A 6,000-nucleotide genomic window follows, 5' to 3' on the forward strand; every position below is an offset into this window, starting at 1 on the left:
TACTGAAATCTGTTAGATTCTAAACTTATATGCATTGATCTTCTTGTAATGATTATGCATAAATTCAGAAAGACTTGACAACAACCATTACAGAGCATTCCAAAGGAGATCGACTCCTTAGAAACATCCTTCTTGCATTAAGCCTCATTACAGATTATGTCAATATGGTCCTTCCAGAGTTAACATTATACATCCAACTGTCCTTGAGCAACCAATCTTTGGTAAACCTTAGATTGTCCTCAACAATTCCTTAATCCTTTTTGTCATATCCAATGCTAGACCTTTTCCCTTCTTAATGGCCCGGGCATTTGGGAAATTTTAGAAAGGATGAATATTATAGCACATGCAATCGATCCTATATCTGAAGCATATGGGACACGATTCATGATGTCTCACATAAAGACTAAACCAGTCTTTTGCTATAATATTGTAACGCCTGCAGATCCGGGCTAGTCAAATTAGAGGCAATAGGGGTCGGAAACGACTTTTCGACAAAAGATTATTTAGAATAAATAATATTAACCAAGTTTTGGAATATGTCACAAGGTTTCCGTACATATAAAGAACGCCGAAATCCGAGTTATAACGAAGAAGTTATGACCCGTCGAAGTTTTACGACAAAACCGACACGACACCGGGAAGCGTAAATAGTGAATTTACGATAGAGCGAGATTTAGCCTTAGCAATCTAAATGAAAGTTGTATAATATGTTAAACTAAGAGCGTCGATAAAAAGAACGCCCAAATCTGACTTCGTATGAGGAAGTTATGATTTTTCTAAGATTCGGCTTAGCAGTGCACGGCCCGAAACTCGAATTTTAGTTCGAGCGGTTTTTGGCTTACGCGACCTAAACGAGAGTTGAAGAACTCATTAATAGGAACTCAACGGTAAAAAGAGGGATGAAAACGGAGTTCGTATGAAGGAATTACGAATTCTTCACGGTCATTTAACAGTCTAAACGCCTCCTATTGTTAAATTTGAGATCGGTTGATATAAAGAACGTCTAAATGAAAGCTGTAGATCTTGATTTTACCTACGCGTGGATATAAAGAACGTCGAAAATGGAGCTCGTATGCGAGAGTTGTGATTTTTCTAAGTTCGAAGGCTAATACGCGATAGGGGGTGACGTGGCACCACTAGAATTGGACACGTGGCACCACCAGAAGGCCACCACATGGACCAAATCGGCGAGTAGGTCCCCCTACTCGGCGAGTAGACCAGTCAGCACCCCTATAAATAGAGGTTCCGGGTTCCCTCATTCTTCACACCTTCCTAAACTATTATTTCTCTCTCTAGACTCTCTCTCTCTCTCTCTAGCCCCCTAACCCCCCTAAAAGCCTAGGTAAACCCCCTAGCACCCGAAGGAAGCCCCGAGGCTCCTGTAGTCCCGAGAAAAGAGCCTTTCGGCTCGGGAACGCTGCTCCAGCGAAGCCCGGTTTTCGAGAAAACCCGCTGTAAGTAAGCTATGCCTACGCTATCTTTAGTATAGCTTATGTTTCAATATAGTAATGTTATTAGGACCTTATAATAAGTATTTAGGCTATTATTATGAGTTATATTGAGTGTTATTTAATGCTTATATAATAATAATAATAGCTAGACTATTAATTTGTCGCGGTTAACGTCAAACTAAACTCTAGTGGTAATGATACTAGGTTTTGTCGAGGAAGTTGTTTTAAGAGTAACGAAGTGTTGTCCGAGTGCCGAGTCACCACCTTCCCAGGTGAGTGCATAGTCCCTTTCATTAACATGATTTTAATACAAGTATTGATTGAAGTATTAATTATATGTTTATGTGCGAGTTAATTGATGTTGCCTGAAATACATGTTAAAGAACATACCTGATTATATATGATGATTTAGGATGAAGAGTAAACCTAAATTAATTATGAGGAATATTGGGTAGTATTTTCTTATGAGTACGAGTGACTTATACTCTGAGAATAGAACTTTAGTATATGTCATTGATCCGAGAGCATGGATTAGACATAGTCATTGTCCCTAATCCGAGAGTATGGATTAGGCATAATCATTCATCATTAATCCGAGAGTATGGATTAGTCATTTGTCCCTAGTCCGAGAGTATGGATTAGGTAAAGTCGTTCATTTCTGATCCGGGAGTATGGATTAGGTAAAACGGCTAATCTTAGGTCCGAGAATATGGATAGTCTCGTTGTGAGGATCGACGGGGTGGGATAAGAGTTGTTTATATATATGGTGAAATGGTATATTTTGTGAATTTTAAACTATATATATGGCATAACATTGTGGAATTGAAATCCCTATGTACTCACCAGGTTTCCCAACCTGACCCACTCAGTTTATTTATGTCACAGGTGTTGTCATGAAGTCACATTACACTGAGAGATTAAAGAGATGTAGATCACTAGTAAGTTCTGTTTATGCTTATGTTTCTGTATTAACGATGACATCCCAAACGTTTTAAAATAAATAAAATACGATTCTTCAAAAATGTTTTGATAACGTATTTATCATGTTCTTCTGGGAACAAATTCCGCAACATTTTTATGAAAAGAAGTGCTCTGATTTTTATAAAGCATAAACAAAATCGGTCTTTTTTTGCCGTGAAAATGGGGATGTCACAAATATTTCCATTTCAATTTTCCAAGTTCTCATAACTCAGATTATGAAAAAGGACGCCGTAATCATAATCGAATTTTAGAACGCAAATAATGGACCCATATATAGAATTTCCTTATGTTGAGCCATTCCAACATGAAATTCATATATATATATATATATATATATATATATATATATATATATATATATATATATATATATATATATATATATATATATATATATATATATATATATATATATATCATTGACTAAATACAATTAAAATCTCAATCTAAGCTTTTAGATTTGAGATGAAGTATAATTTCCTCTCCCTTAATTATAGAAAAACAACTTTTTCCCAATTGAAACCTTTTGTTTTCTATAATTAACATTGCTAACTTGCAACCTTTATCATAATTAGCATGCTCCCACTAACATGATGATTATTATCATAACACTTATGCTCCCACTAGATTTGACATGTACTCAAAAATCAACTAGACTTCTAGAAATCAATACTTTATTGACTTTCTTACCAAAGTTCAGATTTTTGATACTAGATTGCTTTGACAAAACTTTATTATAATCATACACCTTATCTTAGATAGCTCACAGGTGTGTCTAAACAATTTTAAGAACTATGAAAAGGGATGTCGTAATCATAGTCTTGATTGTTTAGACCCTTGCCACTTCTCACAAGTCCATGTTAGTGTGTTGGTAAACCACACACGCTCCACTAACGACTTTGAGAATGCAAATATCACAATTGCTATCTAGCTAAAATCTACTTAGTGAAAGTGTTTCCTCACCATCATTTTCATGAATCAAAGAGAAACCTTATGACACTTAGATTTAATGGTGTATGTGTTCTTATCCATGTGAATTTTCAAAACCATAGTCACAAGACAAGGATAATGACAAATCCAAACTCATATGGACTGAACTCGATCTTAATTTCTTGCCACCTGGCAGCTCAAGGGCCTGCCATTGCTTCCAAGTTGATATGCAACCAATTGAGAACTCTAAGAACTCATATGCAAAGCCAACTTTAATTGGAATGGGCACAAAATATGTCAACACGATAGGTTATAACCTCAATTCGTGTGCTAGTGAAGAACTTCGGGTTTTATTCTTGATTAGTTCTTGAGACTTTCAAGACCTTTTAAGACTCCCACTGTCCTCTTAACATATACGACTTTCTTGTCAGATATTCAAGAGATAGTGCGGATTCTAATCAATACAAACACTTCACACAATTGGCCTTAGTTGGTCTTTGTTTTATCCAAAACATCACAACTTACGAATTTCAAATGTACAAGAGTAGAAAACTTTTACTCTAAGACTTGTATTGGAACGAAGTATGACTCATCTTCTTGATTTAACCATTCCAACAATTCAAGATTCCTCTTCTTAGTCATAAGAATGCACTAAGATGACCTTAGATGATCAATTGTGATATGGTATCTTAATCCTTAAGATGATCACAAACATGATACTAAAGTACTCTCTCATCTTTTCATATTTGAGAAACTTTTATCTTTCTGCCTAAGTTAATTCTTCTTATTCGCTCTGTCATACATTGGAACCTTTTTCCAATGTCTCAGAATTACACTTAAGCTTGTAAGTATAACCATATTTACTGAGCTTTAGTAAATTATGGCGAATAATCTTATCGATCTTTTGTGGTGGACTTGACCAGCGCACAAGAATGTGTACTCGATCCCTTAGTCCTTCACTTAACTCGCATATCCATGTGAACAAGTAGTTAGTCTTAATTTTCCAAAGATTAAAAATTCTCATTCATTATGCTATACAACTTGCATGATTCCAAGTCCCGGTCCAATTGAAACTTGGGTGATGAGGATCTTTCCTTATTTGGTAAATTTATACATTACCACAAATGAAAGAATCAATTTCATATTTCCACTCTTGCTATTAATGGAATCTTATAAGCAACAAATTTTTTCACAAATGTCATTGTAAGGATATTTTAAAATAAATAAAATCAAATTTTTTCCTTTTATTTTAAAAACTTTGCGGAAAACAATCCATATGAAAACTTGTTGTTATCTATTCCTAAGAAATATATATCATAACTCCTAAGAAGTAGCTCAAGAATCCGATCTTCAAACTATGTGATAGAAATCCATCTTCGCCATCAGATTCAGCATATTCTTTCTTTAAGTTTCTTCACTTTTCTTTGACTCTTAAAACATCAACATGTGACCCAGTCACATCATGTATCAAGAATCTCAAAATAGAAACTTAGCAGAGTTAGATATTGGACTTTACCTGAAGTAGAGTCAAACTTAATGACTTTAACATCCTTAGGTAAAATTTGGCAGCTTTGCAACTAATGCCCCTTCCTTTGGCAATGGACCCTTGATAATGGGACTGTCTCAGACCTAGCCTCTCTCTTTACCATTTGGTCAACCGAGTTGACTATGGCCGATCCTTTCCATTGGGAAGAGAAGGCTTTTTTCTGGATTTCCAGTGTCTTCATTGTCAATGTCCATGTAGTTTTAGGAAGTTAATCTTAGCAAATAGATAAGATCATTAAGGGTCTTGTCATAGTCTGTTTCATAAGAGTCCCAAAGGAACTCACTATGTGACTTAGAAAGTAGTTGAGCCACCAAATTTCTCAAGACTTTGACACCCAACTCTCCCGGCTTGTCAATATGTGACTACATCTCCAAGATGTGACCACACATAGACCTTTACTTGCCAATAGGGCTTGAGTGACCTTAAACTTTTCAAGAACTTTTGGGTTAGGGAGAATAATTAGAGGAGGTGAAAGAAGTATGCTTTCCATGGGACATCATCTTCATTTAGGAAAGCTTATTTCAAGAGATTTGGGAAGATCATAAATTTCTAAACCAGACATCTTTTGGGAGATATTCAAGATAGTTGATCTAAAGTCCTTAATATGACACCCAATCTCAAGTGTGCCCTTCAGGTTTTGTGACTGGGATGCCGAGGATCACAAAACAAGGTGTGAAGTAACCATGCAAATATACTGGGTGCCCTTAATATTTACCCCTTAATCGATGTGCTGGTTAACCACACACGCTCCACCGATACTATGATAAATATTAAGTTACCCTTTGCCTACCTTGTTAAGTCCAGGTTAGTGTGTCGGTTAACCACACACGCTCCACTAACGGCTTAAACAAAGTGCAAAGTGTAATTTCATGGGTTAGCACCTTATTCACTTTTTCCTAAGTAACTAAGATTGGGTATTTTTAAAAGGTTTAGTTACTTAGTATTTATCATTAATACTTTTAATGAAGGGAGAATTATAGTCCTTGTCCTACCCATTCGGCTAACGACCCTCCACCAGTCAAGGAATCGGTGGGTGAGAGTGGACACCCATTAAACTGCCATTTTATAGGCAGTAACCTTATACCCCCCTTA

Source organism: Lactuca serriola, chromosome 1 (assembly GCF_051521515.1).
Source record: "Lactuca serriola cultivar US96UC23 chromosome 1, Lser_US96UC23_V15, whole genome shotgun sequence".
Taxonomy (NCBI): domain Eukaryota; kingdom Viridiplantae; phylum Streptophyta; class Magnoliopsida; order Asterales; family Asteraceae; genus Lactuca; species Lactuca serriola.